The following is a 13,742-nucleotide window of genomic DNA, read 5'->3' as shown; positions in this document are numbered from 1 at the left end:
AATGATGCATTGAATTTACGCAGTAGTGATATTTTCATTAAATATTTTTTGCTAATTTCATCTGCTCTATAGTGGTGTACAGAGACCAGGTTCCGTTTTGTTCATTTTGCGTTGTAAGGGGACATTTCCCGGAATTGGATCCCTGGCTTCTGATACGCCGGCGATGGTTTGTTTATCATTGCCATAGTTACTTACCTAGGATAAAGCGCGGGTGCCCACGTCGTATCTCTATCTGCTGAAGAAGTCCCCGCCCACTGGGACGCAACGCGTCCAGAACGAGGATACGTTGTGACGTCACCCGCGGCCATCGTATTTCCTCATGTACTGTGTTTACATCGCATCGCTCAAGCCAGTTTACTTGCACTTGGTATAGTGCTAGATCTGTGAGTGTTTTCTTTTATCCTTTTAAATATATTGTTTATACGGAGAGCAATATTTTTGCCATCTTTTATTCCATATGCTACTGCACTGCCTGAGTGTCTTGATCCAGCGTCATGATGGAAGTCTCTGTATGCTGATCTGCTGCGCTTCATGTCCATATGACCCTTAAAGGGAATGCCTATTATGACCCTCTGTAATTAAAGTGGTCCATACTATCAGGTGAGAGGCCACTCTGAACATTGGTGGTGGGCACATCGATTTGTCACCCTCTCTCAGCATGCTGTTTGATCTGACACGAGTGTTTGGAATCATTGGATTATCCATGGATTTTTCCTTGCCTTCATGAACTTTGTAGATATGTGTTTATCACTGTGTCCTGTGTGTTCTGACACTTTATAGACACTATTGGACATTTTTCACATCATATATTATTCTGCATGTTTGCTTTCCTAATGTGACAGATATTATTGGATATTTTGTAAATTATTCTGTATGTTTGCTATTTTTATGTTATCCATTTGTCCTCTATTAGCGCTGCACCATCTGTTTACATTATTTTTTATGTTATCCATTTGTCCTCTATTAGCGCTGCACCATCTGTTTACATTATTGCTTTAGGGATTTGATTATTGACCCTGGTGTTCAGCTGCTGAGCAATATTATACATTTTTCGCGCTGATTTATTTTTATATTTGACTGCTCCCTCTGATGACAGGTTCTTCTTAAGGCTGACTCCTCCCTCTGATGACAGGTTCTCTTTAAGGCTGACTCCTCCCTCTGATGACAGGTTCTCTTTAAGGCTGACTCCTCCCTCTGATGACAGGTTCTCTTTAAGGCTGACTCCTCCCTCTGATGACAGGTTCTCTTTAAGGCTGACTCCTCCCTCTGATGACAGGTTCTCTTTAAGGCTGGCTCCACCCTCTAGTGACAATTTTTCTTTAAGTCTGACTCCTTCTGATGACAGGTTCTCTTTGAGGCTGACTCCGCCCACTAGTGACAGATTCTTCTTAAGGCTGACTCCCCCAACTGAGAACGGGTTCTCTTTAAGGCTGACTCCTTCCTCTGATGACAGGTTCTCTTTAAGGAGAACTCCTTCCTCTGATGACAGGTTCTCTTTAAGGCTGACTCCTCCCTCTGGTGACAGGTTCTATTCAAGGCTGACTCCTCCCTCTGATGACAGGTTCTCTTTAAGGCTGACTCCTCCCTCTGGTGACAGGTTCTCTTTAAGGAGAACTCCTTTCTCTGATGACAGGTTCTCTTTAAGGCGGACTCCTCCCTCTGATGACAGGTTCTCTTTAAGGCTGACTCCTCCCTCTGGTGACAGGTTCTCTTCAAGGCTGACTCCTCCCTCTGATGACAGGTTCTCTTCAAGGCTGACTCTCCCAACTGAGAACAGGTTCTCTTTAAGGCTGACTCCTCCCTCTGATGACAGGTTCTCTTTAAGGAGGACTCCTCCCTCTGATGACAGGTTCTCTTTAAGGCTGACTCCTCCCTCTGATGACAGGTTCTCTTTAAGGCTGACTCCTGCCTCTGATGACTGGTTCTCTTTGAGGCTGACTCCTCCCTCTGAAGACAGGTTCTCTTTAAGGCTGACTCCTCCCACTGATGACAGGATCTCTGCAAGGCTGACTCCTCCCTCTGATGACAGGTTCTCTTCAAGGCTGGCTCCACCCTCTAGTGACAATTTTCCTTTAAGTCTGACTCCTCCTTCTGATGACAGGTTCTCTTTGAGGCTGACTCCTCCCTCTGATGACAGGTTCTCTTTAAGGCTGACTCCTCCCGCTGATGACACGTTCTCTTTAAGGCTGATTCTCTTTAAAGTGGAATTAAAAGATAATCTTTCCCCCATGTTGGATGTAGTGGGGGGGGGGGGGGGGTCAGCCTTGAAGAGAACCTGTTATCAGAGGGAGGAGTCACCCTTAAAGAGAAACTGTTCTCAGTTGGGGGAGTCAGCCTTAAGAAGAATCTGTCACTAGTGGGCGGAGTCAGCCTTAAAGAGAACCTGTCATCAGAGGGAGGAGTCAGCCTTAAAGAGAACCTGTCATCAGAGGGAGGAGTCAGCCTTAAAGAGAACCTGTCATCAGAGGGAGGAGTCAGCCTTAAAGAGAACCTGTCATCAGAGGGAGGAGTCAGCCTTAAAGAGAACCTGTCATCAGAAGAAGGAGTCAAACTTAAAGAAAAATTGTCACTAGAGGGTGGAGCCATGTATCAATATCGATCAATCAATCGATCATTCGATGCAACTACAACAATCACATTGAATTATAATTGCGACCATTCACGGAATCAAAGAATAACATAAAATCTGTGAATTATAGAAAAGCAACGCCCTGAAAGTTCAGCCAAATTATTCTGATTGGTCTGGACAGGAAATCCGACCATCGGAAAAGTAGATTGTTAGGTGTATTGGGTATTGAACATTCTTTTCGATCTTCCATCACAGACTCTTCTTCCAATCAATTTACACACTGGCAAGTCTGAAATTTTATCAATCGTTTCTGATCAACTGAACAACTATCTGCGCATGTGTCAAACAACTGATGGATGGTATTACAGATCAATTAAACGACTGCTTTCAAGAGCAGAGTTTCTGATAGATCGTATTTTCAATTGATACCGTAATCTGATATTTTCATTGATACATTGATTGTTTACGATCGCTTGCACCTAGATCAATCCCTGATCACGATGTGTATGGCTGCCTTTAAAGAGAACCTGTCACCACTGGGAGGAGTCAGAAATTATCATTCTGAAAGAGAACCTGTCACCACTGGGTGGAGTCAGGAATAATCATCCTTAAAGAGAACCTGCCACCACTGGGAGGAGTCAGGAATCATCATTCTGAAAGAGACCCTGTCACCACTGGGAGGAGTCAGGAATAATCATCCTTAAAGAGAACCTGTCCCCACTGGGAGAAGTCAGGAATAATCATCCTTAAAGAGAACCTGTCACCACTGGGAGGAGTCAGAAAAAGTCATCCTTAAAAAGACCCTGTCACCACTGGGAGGAGTAAGGTATAATTATCCTTAGAGGGAACCCATCATCACTGGGAGGAGTCGGGAAAAGTCATCTCTAAAGAGAACCTGTCACCACTGGGAGGAGTCAGAAATAGTCATCTCTAAACAGACCCTGTCACCACTGGGAGGAGTCAGGCATAATTATCCTTAAAGGGAAAGGGAAAATCTTCACTAGGCGGAGTCAGGAATAGTCATCTCTAAGGAGACCGTGTCACCACTGGGAGGAGTCAGGAATAGTCATCCTTAAAGAGACCCTGTCACCACTGGGAGGAGTCAGGAATAATTATCCTTAAAGGGAAAGGGAAAATCTTCACTAGGCGGAGTCAGGAATAGTCATCTCTAAAGAGACCATGTCACCACTGGGAGGAGTCAGGAATAGTCACCCTTAAAGAGACCCTGTCACCACTGGGAGGAGTCAGGAATAGTCACCCTTAAAGAGACCCTGTCACCACTGTGAGGAGTCAGGAATAGTCATCCTTAAAGAGAACCTGTCACCACTGGGAGGAGTCAGGAATAGTCATCCTTAAAGAGACCCTGTCACCACTGGGAGGAGTCAGGAATAGTCATCCTTAAGACCCTATCACCACTGGGAGGAGTCAGGAATAGTCATCCTTAAAGAGAACCTGTCACCACTGGGAGGAGTCAGGAATAGTCATCCTTAAAGAGACCCTGTCACCACTGGGAGGAGTCAGGAATAGTCATCCTTAAAGAGAACCTGTCACCACTGGGAGGAGTCAGGAATAGTCATCCTTAAAGAGAACCTGTCACCACTGGGAGGAGTCAGGAATAGTCATCCTTAAAGAGAACCTGTCACCACTGGGAGGAGTCAGGAATAGTCATCCTTAAAGAGACCCTGTCACCACTGGAAGGATTCAGGAATAGTCATCCTTAAAGAGACCCTGTCACCACTGGGAGGATTCAGGAATAGTCATCCATAAGAGACCCTGTCACTACTGGGAGGAGTCAGGAATAGTCATCTTTAAAGAGACCGTGTCACTACTGGGAGGAGTCGGCAATAGTCAACCTTCTTCTGCAGGAAACATCTATTTGGATGATATTAGGTGACTGATGGGGTCTCTTTAGGGACCATTATAATGAACGCACAATGGCGTGTCCCCACGTTCTGTTTCCTTCTGACACCTCTGATTGGTTGTCACTGCTCTGGGGGCGGAGTTTTGCTTAGCTTTCACAATTTTTCCACAGATCTGGATGTTCAGTATGTGTGAACATTGAGGTCTCGTGTGCAGAGGGATGGCCTCCAGCGAGGTGTGACCTTTAAAATCCAGTGTGACTGTCGGTGTTGTAGTAAACATTGGAAACATCCGATTCAGCACAAGTCTAACCTTCTGCTGGGGGGCACACGCCTGCTATCTGCAGCACCAATGCGTCACCTCAAAAGCTGCGCTGTGTTTGTTCCAACAACAATGAGCTTCTACTTCTACTATTCAAAGCATGTGTGCTCATAAAGAGGACCTGTCATCAGATACCTATATTCATGTAGATGAATCCACATCTGTGCTGAGTAACATGTCAGTACTCCCTCTGACAATGCCTTTAGCTGCTTTTCTCTCCAGAAGGTCGGCGCCATCTTTGTTTAAGCATCATCCGGGGTCACCATCTACTTCCTCGACTTAAATGCTGGACCAGTGCAAAGGCAGTTCTTGGCTGTGTTCACAAATGTCTGACACAGATCAGCCCCCTTGCTGCAGCCTCGCACCTTGTCATTTGCTACAAAGTTACAATATTACAATGGGTTCAGAGGAGGATAAGAGAATTGAGTTAGGACCAGGGAAGAAGTGACGTAGGTTCCAAAGATGGATGGGAGAAGAGCGTGTGGACTGGGGGAGAGGAGACATGGGTTCCAGAGGAGGATAGGAGAAGAGATTTAGGACCATGAAAGAGGAGACATGGGTTCCCAAGAAGGATCAGAGAAGAGAGTTAGGACTGGGGAAGAGGAGGCATGGGTTCCAAAGAAGTATGGGTGAAGAGAATGTGAACTGGGGGAGAGAACACAGGGGTTCCAGAGGAAGATACAAGAAGATAGTTGGGACTAGGGAAGAGGAGGCATGGGTTCCAAAGAAGGATGAGTGAAGAGAATGTGGACTGAGGGAGAGGACACAGGGGATGCAGAGGATGATAGGAGAAGGGAATGAGAGGAGTCGTGGGTTCCAGAGGGGAATAGGAGAAGAGAGTTAGGGCCATTAAAGAGGACACATGGGTTCCCAAGAAGGATCAGAGAAGAGAGGACTGGGGAAGAGGAGACATGGGTTCCAAAGAAGGATGGGTGAAGAGAATGTGGACTGTGGGAGAGAACACAGGGGTCCCAGAGGAGGATAGGAGAAGGGAATGAGAGGAGTCATGGGTTCCAGAGGGGAATAGGAGAAGAGAGTTAGGACCATGAAAGGGGAGACATGGGTTCCCAAGAAGAAATCAGAGAAGAGAGGACTGGGGAAGAGGAGACGTGGGTTCCAAAGAAGCATCAGAGAAGAGAGGACTGGGGAAGAGGAGTCATGGGTTTTGAAGAAGTATGGGTGAAGAGAATGTGGACTGAGGGAGAGAACACAGGGTTTCCAGAGGAAGATACAAGAAGAGAGTTAGGACTGGGGAAGAGGAGGCATGGGTTCCAAGGAAGGATGGGTGAAGAGAATGTGGACTGGGGAGACAACACAGGGGATCCAGAGGAGGATGGGAGAAGGGAATGAGAGGAGTCGTGGGTTCCAGAGGGGAATAGGAGAAGAGAGTTAGGACCATGAAAGAGGAGACACGGGTTCCCAAGAAGAAATCAGAGAACAAAGGACTCAGGAAGAGGAGACGTGGGTTCCAAAGAAGTATGGGTGAAGAGAATGTGGACTGGGGGAGAGAACACAGGGGATCCAGAGGAAGATACAAGAAGATAGTTGGGACTGGGGAAGAGGAGGCATGGGTTCCAAAGAAGGATGGGTGAAGAGAATGTGGACTGGGGGAGAGAACATAGGGGATCCAGAGGAGGATAGGAGAAGAGAATGAGAGGAGTCATGGGTTCCAGAGGGGAATAGGAGAAGAGAGGACCATGAAAGAGGAGACATGGGTTCCCAAGAAGGATCAGAGAAGAGAAGACTGGGGAAGAGGAGACATGGGTTTCAAAGAAGGATGGGTGAAGAGAATGTGGACTGAGGGAGAGAACACAGGGATTCCAGAGGAGGATAGGAGAAGAGAGTTAGGACTGGGGAAGAGGAGGCATGGGTTCCAAAGAAGGATGGGTGAAGAGAATGTGGACTGGGGGAGAGAACACAGGAGTTCCAGAGGAGGATAAGAGAAGGGAATGAGAGGAGACATAGGTTCCAGAGGAGGATAGGAGAAGAGAGTTAGGACCATGAAAAAGGAGACATGGGTTCCCAAGAAAGATTGGAGAAGAGAGTATGGAGAGGAGGGAGTGAGGACTGAGAACCGGAGGAGAACAGACACAGTCACGTAGCAAATTCAAGGGGAGAGAGAGCTAGGCCAGAAGAAAACACAAGTAAAAAAAAAGGACAAGGTTAAAGATAAGAATGAGGACTGAGGACTAGAGTTGAGTAGACATGGGTGCTGTAGATCATGAGGAGAGAGTTTGGACTGAGGACTGGAGGAGAGGGGACATGGGTACAAGAAGAGAATGGCAGAAGAGAACTTGGAGGAGGACAAAAGTAGAGGAGAGAATGAGAACACGGAGTCACCCACCCTATCTCTACATTTTTGCGCATAAATATCAGCTTGTGCTATTGAGCTCTGTAAAGAACGGGGCTTTTTCAGCAGCAGGTGTCGAGGAATATGGAAAATGTGTGAAAGTCTTCATCCCTACAGTGAGACCTTATAGGGGGGCAGGGCTGCAGGACTACTTGTCCTTGGTCTCACCCTACTGTACCAGGATGGGACCTCAGTTCATGGCCTGGAAGATCACCACAACCTACGGTGGTCTGGTCTCCACCGTTACCCTTTGGATCTGTTTCCTGACCCAGATCAAACGTGGAACATCCAACTTTGCCGTGGAAGCCCCTGAGCCCTTCCAGTATCGTCCGTCTAATGGGAGCTTCACGACCATTCCAACACTCATGATAGATCTCTCCACCCTTCCTGCGTGCACCTCAGTACCGTCCACGCCTCGGGTTTATTTCTATCTTGTCATTTTATGGTCAGTGTGTAAAGATCTAAAACATTCAAATAAATACCAGCGAGGTGATTCAGAATGCCTGGAGCTCAGTAATAGGACGACGGCCCCGCGTTCTACAAACACCAAAGGTTACATACTGTTCTTTATATCACAACATTTGTCGCCTCGCTTCCTAGACAACATGAAACGGCTCCTCGGCTGAGGAGGTCCCGGAACTACAACCCAAAAGTTATCTCATCCAAAAAAAGACGAAAAGGGAGCGGTTTAGAAAGAATTAAGAGCACTATACCAATGGGCTTAAAGGGTAACTCCAATGTGGTGGGGAAAAAAATAATATAGCAATAAATACATAAAATCGCATATACAACTGCTACACCAGCCATGATGTAATTTAATCTTATTAAAAATTACCTTTTTTTTTTTTGCTCTGAATTCTTCTTACCACCAACGAGGATCTGGATTTTTCATCTGTACATTTGCGGGTGGAAGGAACACATTGGAAGGGGTTCTTTACTGTAACAGCTGTGCTAGTCTTTAATGGGAAACGTTTTTTTTTTACCAACTTGATAGCTTGCTTCAAAATAAAGGCTTTCTAAAATCGAACTATTGATATTTATAAGAAGTAAAACTGCGGCGTGTAGATTCGGGGAGTCTTTGGGGATCAGGAGGGAATTTTTCTTTTCTTGGTGACACTAATGGGGTCAGGCTTGAAAAAGTTTTTTTTTTTTTTTCTTGTTTCTTCTTTTGGTTTAAGTTTCTGGAGATACTAGGTGTTTTTTCTTTTTATTTGATGGACGCGTGCGATTTTTCTACCTGACTGTGCAACTATGTAACCTGTCAGCATTCCATCCCGGCCCCCCCCGGTGCTCCAGGCTGCTGAAAGTCCTACCAATTGGCGAATAGGCGGTGAAAGGTGGAGGAATCGAGGTCAATGTGTCTCGCTGGCTCACTTCTTATACGTTTTGGTTTCTTTGTGCCGCACTTCACGGTTCTTGCCCAGGAATGACTTCATCTTGGGCAGCGCTATAGATTGTGTTGGCGCTATATAATTTATAATGATAATATTCAGCTCCATCTCTTCTGCTTAGGGGGTGGAGATTTTTACATCCGTATATGCAATATTGAAACCCCCCCCCCCAAAAAAAAATGTAATATATTGCAACTTACCTGCCGTTAGGTGGCTGCATTCGTTTTCTATTTTTAGGCTTTCTTTTTTTGTATCTGGTGATCCTGCCAGTAACACACTTCCTGTGCCAGGGTGACAACGCTCACTCACTGTACTGTCTCTATAGAGAAGTGGTGTCGTCACCCTGGGATGTTCTCCTGATTTGGATCATCTCAGACCCTGATCTAGGGGGTTCTGGAGTAGGCTGTGCCCCCCCCCCCAGATTTTGGTTGTGCCCCCCCCAGATCTCTGGAAGTGCATCCACTAATCTCTGAGACTTGATAGAGAATATTGATGTAAGGGGGCACTCTGATGGGGACAGTTGATGTAAAGGGGGCTCTGATGGGGACAGTTGATGTAAGGGGGCACTCTGATGGGGACAGTTGATGTAAAGGGGGCTCTGATGGGGACAGTTGATGTAAGGGGGCACTCTGATGGGGACAGTTGATGCAAAGGGGGCTCTGATGGGGACAGTTGATGTAAGGGGGCACTCTGATGGGGACAGTTGATGTAAGGGGGCACTCTGATGGGGACAGTTGATGTAAGGGGGCACTCTGGTGGGGACAGTTGATGTAAGGGGGGCACTCTGATGGGGACAGTTGATGTAAGGGGGGCACTCTGGTGGGGACAGTTGATGTAAGGGGGGCACTCTGATGGGGACAGTTGATGTAAGGGGGGCACTCTGATGGGGACAGTTGATGTAAAGGGGCACTCTGGTGGGGACAGTTGATGTAAGGGGGGCACTCTGATGGGGACAGTTGATGTAAGGGGGGCACTCTGATGGGGACAGTTGATGTAAGGGGGGCACTCTGATGGGGACAGTTGATGTAAAGGGGCACTCTGGTGGGGACAGTTGATGTAAGGGGGCACTCTGTTGGGGACAGTTGATGTAAAAGGGGACACTGATGGGGGCAGTTGATGTAAAAGGGGACACTGATGGGGGCAGTTGATGTAAAAGGGGACACTGATGAGGACAGTTGATGTAAGGGGGCACTCTGATTCAGACAGTTGATTAAAGAAATAAAATGAATGGAATTTAAAAAATAATAAAATAAACTTTAAAATAATATTACATTTGATTGTTTTAATGATAACTTTGCAATTAATGCAATTATGAATAAAGACAGTTGCTTTGCCATTTATCATGATATATTTACTGACTTTCTGACACAGTAATTGGCAATGATTCAGTTTCTTTGGAAACTCTAAAGAGCAGAGTCTTAGAATACTTTATCCTTTTGTTTACATGGGGGACTTCCTTATGAGAAATGTATGTCAGCTGTAACTTTCCACAGGCGAATCTACGTCAAATACTTGAGAGTGAGATATACCAGGGGCTCTCTTTTGCCTTTTTTTTCTTTTTTTACAAGGGTTTTTAATTCAAAGTGGTAATTTTTGGTTTTTGGAAAGATAATGTTTTTCATATAGGTTTGAATAAAAGTTTTTGTACTTTTTTTCTCCCCTATAAATAATAGTGTGATTGGTTTATTTAGGGGTTTATTTTTAAGAATTAGTCGAATGCTTGAATGATGCTGGCCCTCTGCTGGAGGGTGCCCTTCAGGTTTTGGATTGCCTTGCCTCTATTACGGGTAAATTGGTCAAAATCACTGCTATTTCCCATTGATCCGGTGTCCTGTCAGAAAGCCGCTACCCATCAGAAAATGCAACGGAAGTGAAGTTCCATTGCGGCCATCTTGGTACACCCCGCAAACTGGACATCCTGACTCAATAGGTCGGTAATCTAATATACCAGTTTTTTCAATTATTTTATCTTTTTTCTTCACATATTTATTGTTTAATTCTAAACTTTCAATCTCTATTCCTCCTCTTCACTTGATCCCACCATCTTCTCTCTTCCCTAAATAAACTCTCCCCCTCCCCTTTTCTCTCCATATTCTCCTAATTCTTTTTCTTTTCTTTCTATTCCTCCCCCTCCTCTCTGCCCCCCTTCCTCCCCCCTCTCTTTCCCCCTTCTCTCCCCCCCTCCTCCCCCCTCTTTCCCCCTCTCTTTCCCCCTTCTCCTTCTCTTTACCTCTCCCCTCCCCCCTTTCCCCCTTCTGTTTCTCTCCCCCCTCCACTCCTTCTCTTTCCCCCTTCTCTCCCCCCCTCCTCCCCCCTCTTTCCCCCCTCTCTTTCCCCCTTCTCTTTCTCTTTCCCTCTCCCCTCCCCCCTTTTCCCCCTTCTGTTTCTCTACCCCCCCCTCCTTCTCTTTCCCCCTTCTCCCCCCCCTCCTCCCCCTCTTTCCCCCCTCTCTTTCCCCCTTCTCTTTCTCTTTCCCTCTCCCCTCCCCCCCTTTCCCCCTTCTGTTTCTCTCCCCCCTCCCCTCCTTCTCTTTCCCCCTTCTCTTTCCCCCTTCTGTCTCCCCCCCCTCTCTTTCCCCCTTCTCTTTCCCTCCCCCTCCCCCCTTTCCCCCTTCTGTTTCTCTCCCCCCTCCCCTCCTTCTCTTTCCCCCTTCTCTTTCCCTCCCTCCTCCTCCCCCTCTTTTGTTTCTCTCCCCCCTCTCTTTCCCCCTTCTCTTTCCCTCCCCCCTCCCCTTCTCCCCCCTCTCTTTCCTCCCCCTTCCTCCCACCTCTTTCCCTCTTCTGTCTCCCTCCCCCTCTCTTTCCCCCTTCTCTTTCCCCCCCCCTTCCCTCTTCTGTTTCTCTCCCACCTCCCCTCCTTCTTGTCCCCCCCCCTCTTTCCCTCCCCCCTCTTTCCCCCTTATGTCTCCCTCCCCCCTCTCTTTCCCCTTCTCTTTCTTTTTCCCTCCCCCTCCCCCCTTTCTCCCTTCTCTTTCCCCCTTCTCTTCTCCCCTTCCTCCCCCTCTTTCCCCCTCTCTTTCCCCCTTCTCTTTCTCTTTCCCTCTCCCCTCCCCCTTTCCCCCTTCTGTTTCTCTCCCCCCTCCCCTCCTTCTCTTTCCCCCTTCTCTTTCCCTCCCCCCTCCCCTTCTCCCCCCCTCTCTTTCCCTCCCCCATCCTCCCCCTCTTTCCCCCTTCTGTCTCCCCCCCCCTCTTTCCCCCTTCTCTTTCCCTCCCCCTTTCCCCCTTCTGTTTCTCTCCCCCCTCCCCTCCTTCTCTTTCCCCCTTCTCTTTCCCTCCCTCCTCCTCCCCCTCTTTTGTTTCTCTCCCCCCTCTCTTTCCCCCTTCTCTTTCCCTCCCCCCTCCCCTTCTCCCCCCTCTCTTTCCCTCCCCCTTCCTCCCCCCTCTTTCCCCCTTCTGTCTCCCTCCCCCCTCTCTTTCCCCCTTCTGTTTCTCTCCCCCCTCCCCTCCTTCTCTTTCCCCCTTCTCTTTCCCTCCCCCTCCCCCCCTCTTTTGTTTCTCTCCCCCTCTCTTTCCCCCTTCTCTTTCCCTCCCCTCCCCTTCTCCCCCCTCTCTTTCCCTCCCCCCTCCTCCCCCCTCTTTCCCCCTTCTGTCTCCCTCCCCCTCTCTTTTCCTCCCCCTCCCCCCTTTTCCCCTCCTGTTTCTCTCCCCCCTCCCCTCCTTCTCCTCCCCCCTTCTCTTTCCCTCCCCCCTGCTCCCCCCTGCTCCCCCTCTATTGTTTCTCTCCCCCCTCTCTTTCCCTCCCCCTCCCCTTCTCCCCCCTCTCTTTCCTCCCCCTTCCTCCCACCTCTTTCCCTCTTCTGTCTCCCTCCCCCTCTCTTTCCCCCTTCTCTTTCCCTCCCCCTCCCCCCCTTCCCTCTTCTGTTTCTCTCCTACCTCCCCTCCTTCTCTTTCCCCCTTCTCTTTCCCTCCCCCTCTTTTGTTCCCCCCCTCTTTCCCTCCCCCCTCCTCCCCCCTCTTTCCCCCTTATGTCTCCCTCCCCCCTCTCTTTCCCCTTCTCTTTCTTTTTCCCTCCCCCTCCCCCCTTTCTCCCTTCTGTTTCTCTCCCCCCTCCCCTCCTTCTCTTTCCCCTTCTCTTCTCCCCCTCCTCCCCCCTCTTTCCCCCTCTCTTTCCCCCTTCTCTTTCTCTTTCCCTCTCCCCTCCCCCTTTCCCCCTTCTGTTTCTCTCCCCCCTCCCCTCCTTCTCTTTCCCCCTTCTCTTTCCCTCCCCCCTCCCCTTCTCCCCCCCTCTCTTTCCCTCCCCCATCCTCCCCCTCTTTCCCCCTTCTGTCTCCCCCCCTCTCTTTCCCCCTTCTCTTTCCCTCCCCCTTTCCCCCTTCTGTTTCTCTCCCCCCTCCCCTCCTTCTCTTTCCCCCTTCTCTTTCCCTCCCTCCTCCTCCCCCTCTTTTGTTTCTCTCCCCCCTCTCTTTCCCCCTTCTCTTTCCCTCCCCCCCTCCCCTTCTCCCCCCTCTCTTTCCCTCCCCCTTCCTCCCCCCTCTTTCCCCCTTCTGTCTCCCTCCCCCCTCTCTTTCCCCCTTCTGTTTCTCTCCCCCCTCCTTCTCTTTCCCCCTTCTCTTTCCCTCCCCCTCCCCCTCTCTTGTTTCTCTCCCCCTCTCTTTCCCCCTTCTCTTTCCCTCCCCTCCCCTTCTCCCCCCTCTCTTTCCCTCCCCCCTCCTCCCCCCTCTTTCCCCCTTCTGTCTCCCTCCCCCTCTCTTTTCCTCCCCCTCCTGTTTCTCTCCCCCCTCCCCTCCTTCTCCTCCCCCCTTCTCCCCCTCTATTGTTTCTCTCCCCCTCTCTTTCCCTCCCCCTTCCTCCCACCTCTTTCCCTCTTCTGTCTCCCTCCCCCTCTCTTTCCCCCTTCTCTTTCCCTCCCCCTCCCCCCCCTTCCCTCTTCTGTTTCTCTCCCACCCCCCCTTCTCTTTCTCTTTCCCTCTCCCTCCCCCCTTTCCCCCTTCTGTTTCTCTCCCCCCTCCCCTCCTTCTCTTTCCCCCTTCTCTTTCCCTCCTCCCTCCCCTTCTCCCCCCCTCTCTTTCCCTCCCCCATCCTCCCCCCTCTTTCCACCTTCTGTCTCCCCCCCTCTCTTTCCCCCTTCTCTTTCCCTCCCCCTTACCCCTTTCTCCCTTCTTTTTCTCTCCCCCCTCCCCTCCTTCTCTTTCCCCCTTCTCTTTCCCTCCCTCCTCCTCCCCCTCTTTTGTTTCTCTCCCCCCTCTCTTTCCCCCTTCTCTTTCCCTCCCCCTTCCTCCCCCCTCTTTCCCCCTTCTGTCTCCCTCCCCCCA

Source organism: Aquarana catesbeiana, linkage group LG02 (assembly GCF_042186555.1).
Source record: "Aquarana catesbeiana isolate 2022-GZ linkage group LG02, ASM4218655v1, whole genome shotgun sequence".
Lineage (NCBI taxonomy): Eukaryota > Metazoa > Chordata > Amphibia > Anura > Ranidae > Aquarana > Aquarana catesbeiana.
Note: the sequence above shows the minus strand (reverse complement) of the source record.